General features: G+C 33.7%; 1 protein-coding gene and 1 long non-coding RNA gene across 6 annotated transcripts in view; one reads left to right on the top strand and one right to left on the bottom strand.

Annotated features, from left to right (window-relative positions):
* Positions 1-12163, bottom strand: part of LOC128249443 (uncharacterized) — a 255980-nt gene that overhangs the window by 103555 nt on the left and 140262 nt on the right. The gene's annotated exons all lie outside the window — the stretch shown is intronic.
* LOC106880364 (protocadherin beta-15) overlaps positions 1-12163 on the top strand; it is a 69613-nt gene that overhangs the window by 22749 nt on the left and 34701 nt on the right. The gene's annotated exons all lie outside the window — the stretch shown is intronic.

The raw sequence follows: 12163 nt of genomic DNA, 5'->3' as shown, positions 1-12163 counted from the left end.
TGATCTTTTCTGTATATTCAATTAACTACATGATTCTTTTAAGCATTTGTGCACTCTAGCCACAACATACTAGTTGTCAAGTACTTTGATAAATAATATTTATCTCTGAGATGAAATAAAGAAAAATACATTATCAATTATTCTGAATTTTATTGAAAAGCAAACATCAAATCTGAAATTGCTTGCAGATATTTGTTAGGATTTTTGTCAATTTTATAGACTGTTAGAAATATTCTGATTCGAGCATGTAAAATAGTACAGTGTTTTCTTTCAAATCATTCTCTGAAGTGTTTGTGAAATAAGAGAAGGAAGTCTTTTACGTGTAGAATGTTTTACCCAGTAAACAGAAGGAAAAGACAAAAATCGATATAGAAAAATATTAAGACATTGGCATATATTTGAAATTGAGACATTCTATATCTTGGCTCTTTAAAGAAATAAATTTTAAAGAATTATTTTAGCTTTCCAGTTATCAGAATTGTTCGACCAGATTTGTTTTGTAAATTCAAAAAAACCAACAAAAACAAAAGAAGAAAGAAACCATTGTATCTTATTTATCTCCGAGCAAGAGTATCTGCCTCTGAAAAACATCAGTCTCAACCACTTCCACCTGAGTCATGTAAGCTTGGAAAGCTAGATGTTAAAATGATGATGATGGTAGTGATGATGGTGGTACTGATGATGATGGAACTTTAGCCTTATTATTACTATTATTAATATTATTGTTATTATTAAGGTGGTGAGCTGGCAGAATTGTTAGCACATTGGTTGAAATGCTTAGCGGTATTTCATGTCTTTACATCCTGAGTTCAAATTCCACTGTGGTTGATTTTACATGTCATCCATTCAGGGTTGACAAATTAAGTACCAGTGAAACACTGGGGCCGACATAATCGACTATTCCCCTCCACCAAAATTTCAGGTCTTGTACCTATAGCAGAAAGGTTTATTATTATTATTTCTTCTTTGTTTGGAAATTCAAGGTTTGGTTCAAGAAATAAGGGGGGCTTTAAAATGTCTTGGAAATCTGTGCTGCAAATGATCTACCACATAAATTTCAGGAAATCCACCTGCCAACTGATCCTTAGCCAGTCAGGTGAGCAGACAAGCCTGATAGATGTTATTCTCACCAGAAAATGGGATAGGTGGCTGTCTATAAATATCAAGTCTTTCTTGGTGAAGATTAAACCTCCCAACATAGATTAGTGGCTAGTGACTTCGAAATAAAGACTTCTTTGACTTCAGAAATAAAAGGAAATTTGGAGAAATAAGGCCGGAAAGTTGAAAGAGTCTTCTGTCTGTCGTATACTCAGAGAGTTGTTAACTAACAATTACGGTAGTAAAGAGGAGATAGTGAGTTGTAACAGAGAAAAAACTAGCAGTTTTCATGGCAAAATCTACTGGGATCTACGGGGACCATGCACCAGCTGCAGACCAAACCTGCAGTTGGTGGATAGTCCTTGCAAACACAAGGTAATGAAGTGGTGAAACAGTAATGTAAACATGACCAATAACTGCAAAAAGACTGACTTGGAAACATCGGGGCAGCAGAGCAAAATATCAAATAGCTAGTAAAGAGGCTAAGAGTTAAGAAATTTGCATATGTTCTGAGACATGAGGGTCAGATGAGCCAAGTCTTTCTGCATTACTAGTCAGTGTCATCATCATTTAATGTCTGCCTTCCATACTAGACTTACTGGAGTGGACTTACTGATTTTTTTCGTGGCTCAAGCACAGGCAAGGTGAGTAGTGCTTTTTACATGGCACAAGTACAGGCGAGGTTAGTTTTTGCAAGGTTTTTGCAGCTGGATGCCCTTCTGAACACCAACCACTTTACAGTGTGGAGTGGGTGCTTTTAAGTGGCATGGAAGTGCTTCTGTGAGAGGTTGCTAAATGGGGAGAATGTAAAGGAAAGAGAAACTCTAACACAAATAAATTCAACAGTGAAACCAGCCTTTCAAATTTACTGCAATATGGTTGCTAAAATGATAAAAAGATATGAAAGTAAGAAAGCAGCCAGGCCATCAGAGATGCATAAATTATCTGGAAATTATAGAGGAGTTTAAGACTAGCTGTTCCTTGGGAACCCCTGTATGCTGATAACTTAGCCCTTAAAGCAGAATCTGTGGAAGAATTAAAACAGAAACTCCAGACCTGGAAGCAAAACCTGAAATTGAAAGAAAACTAATCAAAAACAAAAGTGTTTGTCGTGAGAAAGAAGACACAGGTGAATTGGCTGTTCCATCTGCAGAAAAAGAATCAATAGAAATTAAGAAATTGCTTACTAATCAACTATTCCCTTGAAAGTGGTGTCCCAGTGTTGCTGCAATCTGGAATGTGAAATCAGGCAAGCGTGGCTGTGTGGTTAGAAGCTTGCTTCCCAACCACATGATCCAGGGTTCAGTCCTACTGCGTTGGCACCTTGGGCAAGTGTCTTCCACTATAGCCTCGGGCAGACCAAAGCATTGTGAGTGGATTTGGTAGATGGAAACTGAAAGAAGCCAGTCACATATACATATATATGTATTCATATATATCTATGTGTGTGTGTCTTTGTTCCTCATATTGCTTGACAACCAGTGTTGGTGTGTTTACATCCCTGTATCTTAGCAGTTTGGCAAAAGAGACAGATAGAGTAAGTACTAGGCTTAAAAAAATAAGTTCTAGGTTCGATTCATTTGACTAAATCTCTCTGAAGGTGGTGCCCCAACATGGCCACAGTTAAATGACTGAAACAAGTAAAACCGTAAAAAAATATTTTTTAAATGAGTAAATAAACAAATACAAAATTTTTTGAAATTATCTCATTTTCTATTTTATTTATTTGAGAGTCTCTATCAAATGCCACAATGCTTTTATTTTCTTTCTTCAACTAAGAGGTGAATTCCAAACCATCAGGAATATATTGCATCAGGTATTATTTATTATATCACAGCACAAAAACAAAAGAAAAAGAAAACTAAATTCCATACACAATATATTTCAGAATTTTACCAATTCTAAATATCATTACTGTTTTATTTCAAATATATTATTTGCCATTTTTATTGAGAATGTACTTTTACAACTATTGATTAAAATGAAAATAAATTAGAAACATGTACCTATTCTTATCTTATTATAATGAATTAAGAAAAATTAAATAAGATAGTTTCATTTTAATTTATCTTTTATATTTCAAGCACAAAAGTATTATAAACCATATCAGTTCAGAATGATTTTGCTTCAGCTCCAAATTCAGGAGCACTGAGATTAATTTCTCCCTAGATAGAACACCGTTATCATAGTAACATTTCCAAACGAATAATGAACTATTCCTCAAAACTAAAAGAAACTATGGAATGTATGTTGAAATACTTTGCCCAGAGACACAATAAAATTCCTGCAAAGACTAGAAATCTATGACTCATTAGATTTGTAGCTGAAGCTGTCTGTTATCATTTCACCTCTGCATATTGTATATAATATAGAAATAACCCTTACACATAGCTACTGAATAGAATAATTAGTCATTAATTTCATAGAAAACTTATAAACCTATGATTTCGATTAGATATAAGTTATGAAAGATATTTTGTTCTCCAAATGTCTATGATGTATTGATTGATTTCTTTAATTGCCATCTTTGTTTAATTACTTTTCAAGAGTTGACATTAAGCTTACATCTTCTGTTTGAACTAATAGCCTCAGTTCAATATTACCTAAAATATATTTTCCTATTATACTTACACATGAGAGATCAAATGTTACTCTTTGTTCTGAGTTTATGTTGAACTAAAATTCTTCTTTGATAATACCCATGATAAAGATTGCATTATCATAAAATTATTTGCAATATTTCTCACTAGAAATATATAATTGTTAAGGAAATCCAGTGAAGCCAAGTCAGCAACCTATTTTTGATTTTTGATACAAGCCATTTCACTTCACTTAATTCCAATAATTTTCTCAAAAAAATTTTTAATTTTAGTTCAAGTTTTAATTTTAGTCAAGTTATTGGACAGCTACCTCATATGTTATTGTTTCAAATTCTCTTCATGTATTTTGCTGTGTATTCAAGTAGCTTGCTTTTATCTATCAACTCTATTTACACTAAAACTAAGTGCAAGAGATTTTGATATTATTCTGAGTACTCGCCTTTACAGAAATATATTCTTACATCTCCTGTATTTCATTATAAAAGAATGCTTTCTTGCACATAAAAATAATCACATGAAAGAGTTATTCTTTACTGTTCCACTTCTACTTTTATATATTAATATGCTAATATTGTTTTTATTAAAGCAATGTTTTTATGGCTAAATGTTTTTCCTATTGCTATCAACGTAACACTAAATAGAAGTGGAACATATTGTCAATCAGGAAAAATACAACAAGCATAACTTTCATCTAATTTCTTAAAGACACAACCAAACGACTGTAGAAAAATTTGAACTTGTGATGATTTAACCCTTTAGTATTTAAACCGACCATATCAGGCCCAAATATTCTATATATTTTATGCTCAAACTGACCGGATCTGGTCTCTCACACCTACCATACAAAGTCATTCTAAAAATAAACAATCGCACCATCAAAATCTGAAAGTTATGAGATAATTCAAGTTTAATTAAAAACAATGGGAATAATTAAGCATGACATCTGACAGAATAATCTGAATGTTAAAGAGTTAATCAACGAAATTCTAGTCTAGAAAAGAGGAATTTAACATTTCAGAGTTGAGCCTTCTTCATCTGTGAGATAAAGAGTCAATTTAGAAAAAAATGGGATACAATTTTTTTTGAAACTCATGAACTTCACTGCATAATTTTTCTTATAACAAGTCACCGTAAGTTTTCTCAGGCTCCCGTTTTTTTTTTTTTTTGTCATCTCTACAATTTACTTTCTCCAATTTTTTACAACTTCGTCTGTCATGTAACCACACAGCCAATGTGCTTAGAACGTTAAGCTACAGTTTAAAATTACTTTTTTATTTCTTTTCTCAGGTACTAAAAACAAAAGGCTGAGTAATATCAATAAAATTAATTTCATAAATATTTTTCATGAATATTTTCACATTTGCGTGCATGAAGAGTGGGCAAATGGTAATGAAAGCTGGTGACAACTGTTCAATGAAATAACACCATTAGAACTTTAATATTTTTATTCTCTCTCTCCCTTTCTCTGTCTCTCTTCTTTCTGTTACTCCATCTTATCCAAAACAATAGACTTACAAATCTATATTCTTAAATTTTTTTTTTACTTCTCTAAATGCAGTCGTTGCTTTCTTTTGATTAGTTATCAACTCAAGTTTCCTCCTTCTTATTCTTCCACACTTGGTTACAGTGTGAAGACACATGATTATCTCTTCCATCACCACTTCTCTAACTACAGCCGGTCTTGCTTTATTCAATGCATTCCTTGTTCTTCCTCTCAACCACTAAATTAAAAATTAATTGATTTTTGCTTTTCTATTACTGAATTTTCTTTTTAGTTATATCTCAAGGCAATACATATATCTACATATATGTGTGTGTGTGTGTGTGTGTGTGTGTGTGTGTGTGTGTATGTATATATATATATATGTGTATATATATATATATATATATATATATATATATATATATATGGATATATATATATATATGGATATATATATATATATATGGATATATATATATATGGATATATATATATATATGTATGTATATATATATATATATATATATATGCACATACATGTTTATGTATATATATATATATATATATATATATATATATATATATATGTATATCCATAGACATAGGTATACATACACATACACAGAGACAAGCACACACACATGTATATAGACAGATGCATCTTTCCGTACATATTTATTAGATCTTATGTTGTCGATATGTTATTAGTTATTGGTGTAGTTGTTGTAAAATAATATTCAGTATTGGTTTGCAGAAAATCTTTTGTCTGTTGTCAAATCGTCTCTGTGGTATCTGTTATTGATATCGTGCTATATTGTATTAATGATATGAATACCTCTTAGAGGAGGTGAGTTGATATATTGTAGCTTCTCATAATGACAATGGATAATGCATTGACAATCTGAGAGGGGCTGCAGATATAAACATAATAGTTAAGTACTGTGTCAGACTAAATGCTATAAAACAATTAGATTAATATCTTACTTGTTCAGAATCATTGTGATCACCTCTCTCTCTATCTTTCTTTCTTTCTTCCTCATTCTCTGGCAAAGTGCAAGTTAGATTTTGCATTCACGAAGGTCAATACCTTATCAAATTCATTTCCTTCTCTTCTGTGAACCAGCTGGTAAAGAAACATGATGTTGGTCTTACTGTCATTAAACTTGGGGTTCAATTCTATGACCATGCAACTCATTGAGTCTTTGAAGAAAGCATTAATTTCACATGGCTTCAATCTACCCAGCTGAAAATGGTTATCAACAGTACCTAGTGGGTAGTTGACATTTTAATAGACTGGTTCAAGAGGAAATCTTGCCTTCTTAGTCAGTTAAATACCACAGAAACCAGGACAAGCTTGGATTCAAGCTTTTAGTATTCACATTATTCTGCCAAATGTAATGCTTTATTTATTCCCATTACTTTGAATTAATTATAACTTATTTTGATGATGTGATTATTTATTCTTAGGATTGTAGGGTATGTGTGATAGGTCAGATCTGACTGATTTAAACATAAATATTTAGGCCTAATATGGTTATTTCAAATGCTAAGGAGTTAATGGACATATAAAAATAGGTCAGAAAAAGAAAGAAGAGACATGAATTAGCTCAATGTTATTAATGCACAGAATATAAATTACAGAAGATCTATTACTTGTCATCTTTTGGTAATAAAATAGTCAAAGATATGGCTGTGTGGTTAAGAAACTTGCATCACAACTATATGATTACAGGTTTGGTCATGAACGAATATAGGATTGTACCTAGAAAGTGACCCTCTGAGGAACAAGTCCGGACAAGGTTGTTTATGAAAGACCAGCAGTTACCCATGCATACCAGCCTCCCCACTCCATGCCATCGATGTTATCCAAGGGAAAGGAAAAGGCCAATATAGTTTGGCACCAGTGATATCGCAACTCATTTCTACAGCTGACTGAACAGAAACATAGTGAAATAAAGTGCCTTGCTCAGAGACACAACACACAGCCTGATCCGGTAATCGAACTCACTACCTCATGATTGTGAGCTCAACACTCTAATCACCAAACCATGCATTTTCTACCAGAGCTTTGGGTCAATGAAAATCTTATGAGCAACATTTGATAAATTGAAATTATGTGGAATTCTGTCAAAAAGATTGCTTTTGTTCTTAATTAATAGACTTAATCTTTTGCTTATTTTAATATCATTTGTATCTCTCTAGCAGTGTCCTCTCTATGGCAAGCATTTGAGTTAGGACTCTGGTCTTGGAGTAACTTCCTTGTTTTTTTTCTTACTAGTGATGGAGACCTTGTAAACTTCCTACCATTCTTTATGTGATGGTTTTAGCAAAAACATCAGCTTGGCATCAATAAAATCATCAAAAACTGCAAAATGTAAGTATTAGAAAATAACCATATCACATCGTCCAGTTTGTGGGTTAACAAGGGATACACAGTAGGATCCTAGGTTGAGGGTATTGTTGGGAAACTATATTGGAGTCTCCACTTAATGCTGTTACATACAGCAATAAACTTGCAACAACTTCTGGGAGGCAAGGGGTTGAAGCACAATATCTACAAGTCACAGGAACTGCAAACAGATCCAAGAGGGAACAACTTTTATTGGTTGGGAATTAGAAATCACAACCCAAAGAAATAGCTATCAATAATAAATTGAAGTCAATTCTACCAAGGTTAGACCCCAAATACTGTTAGTGATCACTTTTATATTTATCCCAGTTTTTTAACAAGTAACAAGTTCACCAAATCCCCCTGTACCATAAGAAGTTCCTTAAAGGGTTGGCAATAGGAAAAGTGTCCAGATGTGCAATATTTCCTTGAAAAGAGAATCAGGATTAGCATGATTCAAAATAGTGAAAAATGTGATGGGACTTGCAAGGAGAACATTATCTTTAGCAGGAAAAATGGCTTTAAAATGTCAGTTAATGTAGACTATTCTTTCAGCTACCTGATTTTTTTCTGTTTTGCATCAATTAAGTAGTTCTTTCAGTTCGAAATGCTTTTATGGTTCCAAGTCATTTTCTCATTAAATTAGATTAGTTGTTTGTTGAAAGAATATTTTTCGTATTCATAGTCTCCAGCATGATTTCTTAACAATTAAAACATGTTTTCCCTATAAGTTTTCAACCTAACTCCATATTATGCAATATCTCTGACATTCTGTAATCAATGTCATTTCAGATCAGTTAACAGGTCATAGTTCTATTAGTTTTATACAAACTATCCCTTGCAGCAAGGGTAATTCACTTCTAACCGATCCAAGACAGCTCAGAGTCCAGTCAGCTAGTAAAAATTAGTAATCCTGTGACAGACCAGCTTAGCAGGTGATCAAAACCATGTTCTTAAGCACGTCTTTTCATATCCTTCATACTGCCAAAGTGCATAACTTCACATTCTTCATATAGTATAGTTTATGCGTAGAAGTAGTGCCATCTTAAGACATGAGTGCACCGTGTAGCTGTCTGAGGGCTCCATGAGTTTAGAGGCCTTATACAAATCTATGTATGCTATTGTGTATATAGGAGCCCTAGTTACATTGCTTTGCCTAGAGGTTTATGAATAGTCCACATTACTCCATAAGGAGCATCCACCTGGTTTCTCTGGTGTATATATTGCTTGCTGGACAGGATGCTCACTGGTCTGCTGCAAGATTACTAATTTTTACGAGTTGAGTGGACTGGAGCAGTGAGAAATGGAGTGTTTTGCTCAAAAACACAGCACATCACCGAGTCAAATGATCAAAAGTACAATCATAAAATCTGAAATCCACAGAAAATACTTGAATCCTCAACAGTTATTAATTTTCTGCAAAGATCTTACAGACGAGGTGTTGTTGGTGCACACACACACACACACAAATATCTTAGACTACATCCACAAAAACCATCTAACTTTGGTATAAATTTCTTCACAGTTATGCTCCAGTTGCTGGCTAATTGCTGAGCTGTCCTTTGTCTGTCTTCTGTCTCTCTCTCTCTTACTGACTACAACCATAATACCCTCTGCTTCTTGGATCTGGCTGGGTTTATGATCCTTTCATTGAGGCAAACTTGTCTCACATGTTTCTCACCCTCTCATGACCCATGTGTCCAATACCCAAGACTTTGCAATAATCACAACATACAGGCCTTTCTATCTAGTAATGTCGTCCCTCTAGAATTCACCCACTCTTCATATATTTCCTACAGGTTCAAGAGGGACACTAATAGCATCGGTTTTACTTGTCTTGAATGGCCTGTAAAAACTATGGTCACTGCTGCTCCCTTCACAAGTAAAAAGAAACGTCTTGTGCACTACAGGCACAAGCATAACTATGGTATTAAGAAGCTTGCTTTGCAACCACTGTAGTTTGGGTTCAGTCCCACTGCACAATATCTTGAGAAGTGTCTTCTTCTATAGCTCTAGGCTGACCAATGCTATGTGAGTGAATTTGGTAGATTAAAGCTGTGTGGAAGCTTGCTGTGTGTGTGTCTATCTGTCTGTCATTTCCCAACACTGAAGCCACCATTGCTGTTGGTTTGTTTATGTCCCTATTAAATTAGCTGTTCAGCAAAAGGAGCAAAAAAATAAGCACCAGCATTTTTTTTTTTTTAAGAGAAAAAAATAATAAATAAAAGAGTCTAAGGTACTGGGGGTTAATTTGACTAAAATTCTTCAAGGTGGAGTTCCAGTATTGCTGCAGTCCAATGACTGAAACAAGTAAAATCTAAAATGGAAAAAGCATTAAGCCTATTCTGCCTTGAAGCTATGAGACTACATTGACATTTTTTAATGACTTTATTCTTGTCTTTTCTTGTATAACCATCATGAAGTTTAAAGCTTGTATTGTTTTCTTCCAAATCTATAAATCTTCAGTTTCTACAACCACCTCTATTAAAATTGAGTAATATTTCATAGAAAGAATCTATTTTCTCATACAACTCAATACATCTATAGCCATAACTAACCTTATCATTTTAATCATGACCACAACATCAGATTTTATATTCTTGTTAATCCATTTTACCTACTTTTACCATTTCCAATTCTCAATTATTCTGCATCTTTATATTTATATCTTCTAGAAACTATAAACCGAACAATGAAAAGTATCTACACTAACAAGTTCTGATTACTTTACATCGAAGTTCTTTTTAAAAGTTTTCATCCATTTCGAACTTTAGTATGGTCTGGTTTGGTTTGGTCTGAAGCTGTTGGTTAAATAAAATATATTGAGGAAAGTTATTAGCTGGACAGAATAATGGAAACAGATATGTAAACAATTTATCAATTTACTAGCCAAGTTTTGTAGATAAGTATTGAAGACTGTTACATTGAATTTGTCAAATGCTGCTACTAACTTTCAATAGAAAAGAAAGTGAGATATTTGAAATGAAATAAGTCAAAAACAATAAAATCTATAATGATTTCATACACACAGTGATCTTCCATTTTTAATGAATAATAAAGAGTGAATAGCAGTGAGGTTCGAAAGTTCTCTTAGCATTCTCATGGTTCTGGTTTCAACCACAATGTGCAGCAAGGTTGGTAATGTGTTTTTTTAAAATATACTCATAACATGCAAATGCAGGAGGGTGTGTGGAGACACAGACGTGACTGTGTGTTGTAAGAAGCTCGCTTCCCAACGACATGGTTCCGGGTTCAGTCCCACTGCATGGCACCTTAGGCAAGTGTCTTTTACTATAGCTTCGGGCTGACTAAAGCCTTGTGAGTGGATTTGGTAGATGGAAACTGAAAGAAGCCTGTCGTATATATATATATGTGTGTGTGTGTGTGTGTGTGTGTGTCCCCCTAACATTGCTTGACAACCAATGCTGGTGTGTTTACATCCCCGTAACATAGCGGTTCGAAAAGAGACCGATAGAATAAGTACTAGGCTTACAAAGAATAAGTCCTGGGGTAGATTTGCTCGACTAAAGGCGGTAAAAGAGTATGCTAAACATTAAAAAAAGAATTCAATAATACCCAAAGTTCAATCAGCTCTTTCATATGTTCGTAGTGATCATCAGATTTCAAAATGTATTAACTGACAGTTGAGCTGAGTGCTTATATGTATGTATATATATATATATATAAATTGTATACTTGGAAAAGAATGGGTGGCATTTGATCATATAATAATATAAATAATATATAAATATATGCATATATGTACATACCTACACATATATGTATACTAGCAGTATAGCCCGGCGCTGCTCGGGATTTAGCTATGATTATTAAATGATTAAGTGCTTTATTTCAAACCAAAATAAGTAACATCGACATCAGATTTGAGCGAAATCCGTTGAAATTGGTTTGGCTGAAAATGGTTTGCTGGCAATTTGATTGGGAAATCTCATAAGGAATCAGTTTATTGGTTATTTTCACTCATTGAAAAGGTTGATCTGAAGGTTTGCATTGGGGATCTGGATTGGAGTAACTTAGGAAAGCTTACCAACAACCTTAACCAAAAAATAAGGGGCCTGTCCCTTCTAGGTTAACTCTAACCTTAACCCTAACTCTGACCCTAAAACCGTAACCCTAATCCTAATCGTAACACCCTAGTGAAAATCGTGCGGGTGTTAATCTGAAAAATTACCAAACCGTTTTTGTGGTCCGAAAAGCGAGTTGGGGGGGGGGGGGACTGACAAATTGTTACATACGTTTTTGTTTCATAGTTGTGAAATATAAACAAAACTCTTTCGCTCCCAAAGTAGTATATGTGCGTATGTGTGAGAGTGAGACGGGGGAAGATGAACGATTTAAAATAAATATATTTGAATTGTTGTGTGAGAAAGTATATATAATCTTATAGAATATAGTGTCTTTCAAAAACATCTTATATTTGAAACTATATCTCATGTTTAAGAAAACAATGCATTTTACTCTGTCTTCCTTAGCTACATTTTCTTTCGTAATACGCTGTCTCCTTCTTCCACTTGTTCGTTCCTTTTTTTTATTTTTTGCTAGACGCTGTCTTGGTGAGAGAAATTTTTTTTT

The sequence above is a fragment of the Octopus bimaculoides genome, chromosome 14 (genome assembly GCF_046866305.1).
Source record: "Octopus bimaculoides isolate indiv1 chromosome 14, ASM4686630v1, whole genome shotgun sequence".
In the NCBI taxonomy this organism is placed as follows: domain Eukaryota; kingdom Metazoa; phylum Mollusca; class Cephalopoda; order Octopoda; family Octopodidae; genus Octopus; species Octopus bimaculoides.
This window is presented reverse-complemented; position numbering and strand designations above follow the sequence as displayed.